Source organism: Thunnus albacares, chromosome 8 (assembly GCF_914725855.1).
Source record: "Thunnus albacares chromosome 8, fThuAlb1.1, whole genome shotgun sequence".
NCBI classification, from domain to species: Eukaryota; Metazoa; Chordata; class Actinopteri; order Scombriformes; family Scombridae; genus Thunnus; species Thunnus albacares.
The window spans coordinates 30,414,560-30,423,645 of NC_058113.1; the positions used below are offsets into that span (position 1 = coordinate 30,414,560).

The window sequence follows — 9,086 nt, forward strand, 5'->3', positions numbered from 1 at the left end:
TTTAAATTACTTTTTAAACTACTTTGTACAAAAACAACACAGTATACCTCCAATTACAAATGTCAAGTAACATCTGTTGTTAGGTTAGCACACCGTTAGCATATGTCCCTCTCATTCTGGGGATTTGTAATTAATATACTGTTTTGCTCCCCTAAAACTGTTATTTTTGGAAGTGATGTTACAGCTCATGATACGATTTTATATTTATAGTTTATAGTTCATTGCTTTTGATTGGATGGCTACAGATGTTTCCTAGCATTCAATTCACATATTAGCCTACTAAACTCTTTACTTGCTAAGGCATTATAGCTACGTTTTAATGATGCAGTCTGACATCACTAGTTTAAAACTAGTAGTTGAAGGAGTAAGTAAGTAAGTAATGAATTTAGGAATAGTTGTCACAACCTAATCCTGGGTCATATTTAAGTTTCATCTTTTCATCCTTTCATTTTTTAACATTCATAATATTTTTGCTCTATGGTCAACTTTGTAATCTTCTTTTTGTTGGTGCTTTCCGAGTTTCTTCTCTTGGAGTTCTTTCACTGTTTCCTCGTTCTTGACACCTTCCTTGTATTTAATGTTTAACAGTCTCAGTCAAAGCTTCCCCACCTAATATCTCCTCTCTTGTCATTTTACTTTTGAATACAATGCTGTGGTTAAGTTGTTGGTTTGACACGTGTATGTCTACTTTCCTCTCTCATAACATCTACAAGTCTTTTATTCACCACTTTACAATTTTATTGAGCCTACTCGTTTTTTGAGCTCAGATATACAACTGTCAAATCTCTTTTATCATTTTACAGAAACAAAAGTACTCACAGTAATTTACAGGCTTGTCCTTTGAGAACTAGCACAAGATGATGAATTCATCTGTGAGAGTAAAATGAGTGACTATTTCACTTTACCAAAACTTTGTAACATTGTAATTCCACTGTTTTCCCTGAATAACCCTTTGATAAGAGCATTGTAAGTTGCAGTCTCAAAGCTTTGTTTAAGTATATCCTAATTTAAATTTCTGGGTTAGGACATTTGTTTACAATACATCATCTTACATTTCCAAATCACGAATGTTTGAGTCATTGTATAGATGACTCTTGATGACCATTAGATGGCAGCATGTAGACACAAACAATGTTAATGCAGAAGCTCTGAAGTTCTTCAAATCATTGCCCTCAAACAGGCAACTGTTAATCTAATGATAAGCTACAAGTGCAAGCTGGCACAAGTAAATGTTGTAGTTGAGGTGGTGGGAACAGTCCACCTCCACTCAAAAATATGTTTTTCTTCTTGGTCTTACAGTTAGATGTTTGAGCTTCACTGTGCAGATCAGTGTACATATATCCAGAGTTTGACACTTGAAGGCTGTTTTCACATTTGTCAGCTGAAAGTGGAAATTTTCTCTTGGCTCATGAAAACCTGATTTTTAGGGGTGGGCCTACGATTGTGATTTGTGACATGACAATTAGTTTGGTAGCCAATCTTGGTCCAATATTCAACTTACAAGTGTGATGTGGAAAGACAGGAATGGACTTTTCAGTGAAGTAGGAGACATTTTGTGTCCAACAGTTAAACTTCCAAAATGAAATATACATGCATATTCATATATTCTGGATTTTTAATGAGGGAGAGGGAAGTAGATGGGTTTTTTTTTAACATTTAAAGTGGTAATTATACTTTTTTGTGGAATAACCATATCAGACACCCATTATTGTCCCAAGCAGAGTATTTGTACATATTGTCTGGAGGGGATCTTTAAGCAAAAGAAGTAATACTACAATGTATAATTACTCAATTACAAGTAGAAGTTCTGTATGCAAACTTATACTTAAGTAAAAGTGCAAAGTTTTATCAGCAAAATGTACTTCAAGAAACATTTTGGGAGCAGTGACATCCTGGAGTCTTCTTGTCACCATGAGGTCGCCATGTGACCAGCAAAAACTCATGTATGTAAACCTTTGGCTAGCTGTTTCCCTCTGTTTCCAGTCTTTATGCTAAGCTAGGCTAATCTGCTGCTGATTGTAGCCTCACATCTTTATGAGAGTGGTATGGCTCTTCTTTTCTGACTCTGGGCAAGAAAGCACTACACTATACTATACTCCTTTAGGTATAGCTGGATACTCTTTGAACTGACAACTCTTTTGCTTCAGTTTCTCATGGTGCTCTGGCTGAGAATTACCACACCTCGTCCCAACATTGTGATCTGTATGATGACATTCCTTGGCTGTGAATCATTTCTGGACACTAATCTACAAAGTCTCTCTGGTATATCACAAATTTATTATCCTGAACAAGGCTGGAAATCCAACTTAACTGCTTTTGAAATATGGAAGTGATCTTGTGATCAGTTTATCTGTTATGTTATGATTTTATTTGTCAATTTTATGTATTTATTTCAAAAAATGCTAATGTCTGACTTATAATAATAATTTTTTTTCCTTGTGACGCTTTGGATAGAAAGTGGCACATTGGCAAATAATTACCCACAAAATATTCTCTGTGTCAAAATAAAATAATAATAATAACTTTACATAGTGTTGGGTAGATTAATCTATCATATGTTATTGACTAATCATTTGTGTTTGTAAGTAAAATCCTAATATGCTGTCAAATAAATGTTGTGATGTAAAAACAAAAGCGAGTTTCACTGTCAAATAAAATGGAAATACTCAATGAACTACCTCAAAGCTGTACATAATACAGTATTGAACATACAAATAGTACATAGCATGGACGCCTGGCCAATCCTAGTGCTTGAATGCTATGCAGAGCGTGTCTTGCAATGTAAATATAACAGCCCTATAATAACATGGGAGGACGTTCGCATCTGTATGAAAACAGGTGGTAAGTGGCTGCAGGGCCGATCCTCAGGGGACTGTGTAGGCTGACTGTCTGCATCCAGTCCAGTAAAGGTGGTCTCTGGAGGTTGGAGGGATGGTGGTAGACATGCTTCTGCAGGTGGGGGTGGGGTTGTTCAGGAACATGAAGGAAGGGTGGTGCTGCTGTTGGTGGGAGGGCTGGTGCTGCTGGTGGGAGAGATGCTTCTGCTGTGCTGCTCTCAATCCCAAATGAAATCCCAATTACTGAGGGGGAGTCCTCTCCAACAGTGTCCAAAACCAGTGAAGAGTATGGCCCCATATCTGGCTTTGGTCCACCTCCTGTTGGAACATGTCGTAGAAATCCTCAACTGCCTGCATTTTAAGGTCGCTCCACTTCTTCCTCACTTCTTTCACATTCTTTGTTTTGTTCATATTTTGAGAGCAGGATGATTATTTCTTCATGTGTGAAGTTTTTTTTTTCTTGGTGTAGGGGGGACTATGATTTGCTCTGTGGTCTGTCTGTGTGTGTGTGTGTGTGTGTGTGTGCGTGTGTGTGCTGTTGTCACCTAATAAACATCACACAGCCAAAGGCAACATTCTCTGCAGGCTGGATGATATATATATATGTTCAGACGCAGCGCTAGAGCAGATCAATAGACGGGATATTTGTTCATCCTGTTATTGAACAAGTGGAACACAGCTTTGGACCCCCGGTCCTCCCACCAATTAAAAACAACAACACATTTGGTCTTTGCAAACAGAAATTATGTACGTGTTTATTTACATATAGAGCGCAGAAGTGAGATCTGATCACAAGCAGTCACTCAAGACGCATGTCAATGCCAGGTGTAAACTTTCTCTTTCTTTCAACACCACTACATCCTGCAATTCTTCCTCACTTCTGTCTCCTCTCTCCTGATTCCTTCACTCACTCTGGAAATGTAAAAAGTCTTCCATGTAAAAATCTGAGTGAGGATGAAGCAGAACTTTAACACGTATGGTGATAATTACAGTAATTGTGGACAAACAACACACAGTGGGAATGCATAAGCAGTCAAGCTATCCAAACTATCAAACTGCATTAACATTATTGTCATGTAAAGGAACAGCACTAGATAAATGGGACGCTTAAAACAACACTAATGTCAATTTAAAAAACTTTAGCTTTACTGAAGAGTTTTCGCTGCTAATTTGTTGTGTTTTGTCAAACACATTATAATTTGATGCTGCATATTGTCTCTGCATGTGCCAGTGTATAAAGGTGGAGGACCATATTCATGTGTAAAATTTCTCTTATTGGTCTCCTCTTGCTGCTGTTTTGTCTAATTTTAGGTTTGTTCTAAGTGTCAGCCATATTTAACACTGTTCCACATTTTAGAACCAACTGCTATCCTTACTTACTGCAGAGAACAAACCGAAACCAAACCGACAAAAGCGGGTGTATTTAGCGAGACGTCAGGACATTTGCAGCCGTTTTTCTGGCGAGAAAACCGGCTTTTTTTAGTGAGACATCATATTCAACGTTTCTGTAGTTTGCAGAAACGTTCAATGCCAACGTTTTCTTCTGGCGACTGGGTTGGTTTGTCTTGATTTTGAACACTGAAGTCAATTTCAATAAAAGATTCTATCAATAATTTACAGCCACCTCTTATCTCTATATTGACTGTTTCTTTAACCACTAATTTTCTTTTCAGACACATTTGCCAGTTGTTTTATTTGATTTAATACTGTAGTTGTTGGGGTAGGTGGACGGAGTTCCCAGCATGTGAGACATTGTGTTTACGGACATAAGTTTAGGTAAATTGTGTTCTAAATCACCACGGATGTTATCTGGTACACAGTGATTAGTGTTACTGTTCTCCACACTAACTCTACGATGTTTCTAGTAGTTAACAGTTTGCTGTTATGGAATAAAGTATTTTACACCATGAGTGAAGTTGTGTGCGCGGTTAGTAACTTACTCCTGACTGCAATTACCGGCGAAAGAAGTCACTGTCTAATGTAACTGAAAAGTGATTTTCAGAGCAAGACAAGAGCATCATATAGAAACTCTGTGTGGTTTGTGTAGAAACCACCGATACGCGAGTGCAGACCTATTAGCGTGAGAAGCCGCTGTGGGTTACTCTTTCAGGCAAATAAGGACTGCTATGGACCCCGAGAGCGAGGTTGTGTCGACATGGGGAAAGTCTTAACTTTTTTATGATGACATAAGGGGCGGGGAACACCGAGACTGTCTAAGAGAATAGTATACATGAGAAGCTGCAAATCTGTCGGACATCTGTCTGTTTCTCTCACAGCTCATCAAGCCTCTTCGTGAAGCTCTGCAGCTGTTTACACCATCATGTCTCCAGATTATTCTGTACTTTACTCTGCTGTTGTCACGCTGTAAGTAGTTTTTAATTTACTTTTTTAAACGTGAAACATGCATTTTACTGAATTTATTGAAATGATATAGTTATTGTAGGGCCTACCTGATATTTGTGAAAACAAACAAAGGCTGACTGCATTTTATATGATAAATGCCTTTATACACTGGCACATGCAGAGACAATATGCAGCATCAAATTATAATGTGTTTGACAAAACACAACAAATTAGCAGCGAAAACTCTTCAGTAAAGCTAAAGTTTTTTAAATTGACATTACTGTTGTTTTAAGCGTCCCATTTATCTAGTGCTGTTCCTTTACATGACAATAATGTTAATGCAGTTTGATAGTTTGGATAGCTTGACTGCTTATGCATTCCCACTGTGTGTTGTTTGTCCACAATTACTGTAATTATCACCATACGTGTTAAAGTTCTGCTTCATCCTCACTCAGATTTTTACATGGAAGACTTTTTACATTTCCAGAGTGAGTGAAGGAATCAGGAGAGAGGAGACAGAAGTGAGGAAGAATTGCAGGATGTAGTGATGTTGAAAGAAAGAGAAACAGTTTACACCTGAATCATCTTGCAATCTTGTAGCACAGTTACATTACTGCACACAGACACCTGAGAAAGGCTTTTAAAAACATGTTACTTGAACTGAATTCATAGAAGAACAAACTGTAGACTGACTGGGATCTGACTAAAAGTCCTTTGCTCAGTCATGTATAATAAGGAAGATGAACATGAGCACATGTTGTGATGCATGAATGAAACCTGACTTATCTTTTCACAAGTGTGATGACTGAACTTTGACCTCATGTGTTGATGACTCCTCTCCTCTGTCTCCTCTCACAGGGAGAAGATGATCTGCAGGATCCTTCTGCTCATCAGCCTGACCTCCTGTGTCTGTGGTTAGTTTAAACCTTCAGTTTGACATAAAGATGAACAACAGAATAAACCTTCAGCCTCACAAACATATTTTATGACTTCCATTTTAAAATATGTCAGTGAAAACATTAGAACTATTAAAGCTGGTAGATGACAGTTGGGAAGATCCTCTATCTTCAGTTATTGATTAGATTGTATTAATTATTGGCATCATGCATTACCTTTTTATACTCTTGTATCTTTAAACACTTAGCTGTATTTCTAAATATATATAGGTGGAGTTTAAGGGCTCAAATGTTAAAGTTCTTAGTTTGTCTGGTCCTCACTTTCCCTCTCTGTCTCCTCAACAGGAACATTTGTGTTGAACGTGAAAGAGACCTCCTACCAGGCAGAGGAGAACCACAACATCACACTGGAATGGATGTTTACAACCAAAACTGACAGTTCCTCCAACGTACTTATAATTATTTGTCAACTGTTAACTGATGTTAAACCCTTGGTCCTGTATCATCTATATGAGGGTGTTGAGGACTCAGAGTTTCAGGATGGACAGTTTGCAGGACGAGTTCAGTGTGACAAAGACGCCCTCAGAGAAGGACGAATCAGACTTCATGTGTCCAGAATCAGGATTGATGACTCGGGTCTGTACGTGTGTGAAGTGAGAACAAATTATGGTCGGAACACAGGAAAAGGCCGACTCAATGTCACTGGTAAGATGATTCAGTAAAACTCAGCAGAACTATGAAATATGGTCCAACTTAGTGTGTTGTGGTTATTTAGTTTTCTTTAGTGAAATGTTGTTTCTTCACATGAATGACACAGATGTGTTTGGTGTCTTTACAGCAGCGAGGGATTGGCCTGAACCTGAGAGACCAAACACAGCGAGTCGGGAAAGGATCGGCCTCTACTGTGTACTGGGACTGACAGCAGCAGCTATATCTGTACTGGCTGTTTAGTCATTCACTCTCTGCCTGTTAAACAAGATTTATACTCGGTCCAGTGGTGGATTTCAGAAAACTGACAGTTTAGCAGATGGATCAGAGGAAACAGTTTGATTCAATTTTATACCAATGAAACAGAACATACTAGTTTTCCATTGGCTGGCAGGTAACCATAGCAACAACATTGATGCTTCATGCACTTAAATTACAAACTGTAAAAACTAATAATGATTAAAACTCATCCTGCCTTGATTTTATGCTTTCTGTGAGTGTTGGGACATGCTGGACACTTACACATTGATTATATATGTATAAAGAGGATGAACATAAAGGTAATTATTTAAGTTGTGTATGATGGACACCAGGGTGTCTAGTTGGACTATTCATGATAAACATTAAGTCCATATTAAGAGGTGTAATGTTGATGGTATGATGTCAATATGACTGTCAACAGATCATTTTCACTGTCTATTTTTGATGAGAAAAGCCTCACACGGGAAAAAGTAGGCAACACACCAAATCTCTAGATGATGCACAGCTGCAGCTACGCCTGAGCTGCGTGGCTCAGGTGCTACCAGGTGTGCTCCTGTCAGTTCCCCTGACCACTGGTGATGGCAAAACAACTGGAGTTGGTTCCTGAGCGCGGCACTGCGGCTGACCACTGCTCCTAGTGTAGAGGATGGGTCAAATGCAAAGGTCACATCAGACAACCATCTGACAGTCATCCTTAATGAGGACTTATTGTGCTAATTAGGAGTTCCAAGCTCTTGTCAAATAATATTTCTCATCTATTTCCAAAATCTAATTTAACAATGCATTGCCTTTCCTCATGTACAGTTTATAATGTGTACATATTGTAAATAAATCCCTATTTTTATGAGAGAAAGTTTGACTCTTTTGTGTGTCCATCCTGATAGGTAATCCAACCCAGTGAACAATGAGTTGTGATGTTCAAACCTCAAACAAGTCTGAAATGAACCAAACACTCTACAAACTTGTGTTCTCTACTAGCACCTCTGTATGTTGTAACCAAGTTACAACTAATCACATATAATTTTTTGCATGTTGTTACTCTAAGTATGCTTTACTGTTATGTATTTGTACATGTTCTATGGTATATACTTCATATACTTAATTACAACACAGAATCTGTAGTAAGAGTTCATGTGAGGCACTGCTCTGAACCAGACTGTCTGAATCTTTATTGGCAAGAAAGGGCCACAACATTTTGTTTTATGATCTTCACACAAAACAGAAACACACAAATAGATGTTATAAAAAAAGATGATACATTGTAAAATATATATATAGAGAGAGAAAGAATATAAGGTGAGCAAAAATAAATTATTTCAAAAAAATCTCAGTCAGCAAATAAAAAAACAAAAAAAGTTCTAAGCAAATATCACAGATAAAACACATAACAGCAGCAGATCTCTGTGATACATCTGTTATGTTTCAATGAGCCTAAAGGTGTAAATGAGCACACAGCTGTAACCTGCAGCCAGGTGAGGATCTCTAAACAAGATGAGCTGACTTCCAGTGAAGAGCTCCCTCTGCTGGTCTTTATCCTTAATACTAGTGTTTCCAGTTCAAAGGTTTTCTCTCAAACATACATGTGAAAGACTGATAATCAATAACAGACAGTAAATAAGAGCTCACTGTAACAGACAGGATTAAAAACAGCAACAGTAAATCTCAGTTTCAATTACACATTACAATAAAACAACAAAGATCAATGTTGAGAAGTTAAAGATATAAATTCTGGAAAGAAGGTCAGAACTCAGAGTTTTACAGTTTTCATGACGTTAGACAATCAACAAACATGATGAAAAGATTGTTGTGGTCATTATAAACAAACGCATCACTTCCTGTGTGGCACTAGTTTCACTAATTTCACACTAATTTAATAATATTTTAACAAAAGACAGCGCCAGTTTGCAACTGCTGCAAGCCCCTGATGCAAATATTCAAAAGAAGCAATGAGTGGAAATGTTTTTTAAGACACAGAGACATATTTGTCACATTGTCACAAGGCCACCCACCTTATTTTTGTACCACAAAAAGACAATTTGAT

At 37.7% G+C, this 9,086-nt stretch overlaps 1 long non-coding RNA gene across 1 annotated transcript; it reads left to right on the forward strand.

Moving 5' to 3' along the window:
* The first annotated feature begins 6,490 nt into the window (after nucleotides 1-6,490).
* On the forward strand, nucleotides 6,491-7,499 carry LOC122987436. The gene is made up of 2 exons (XR_006404490.1): nucleotides 6,491-6,781; nucleotides 6,915-7,499. It is a non-coding gene; the product is annotated as an uncharacterized LOC122987436 (long non-coding RNA).
* The last annotated feature ends 1,587 nt before the right edge of the window (nucleotides 7,500-9,086 follow it).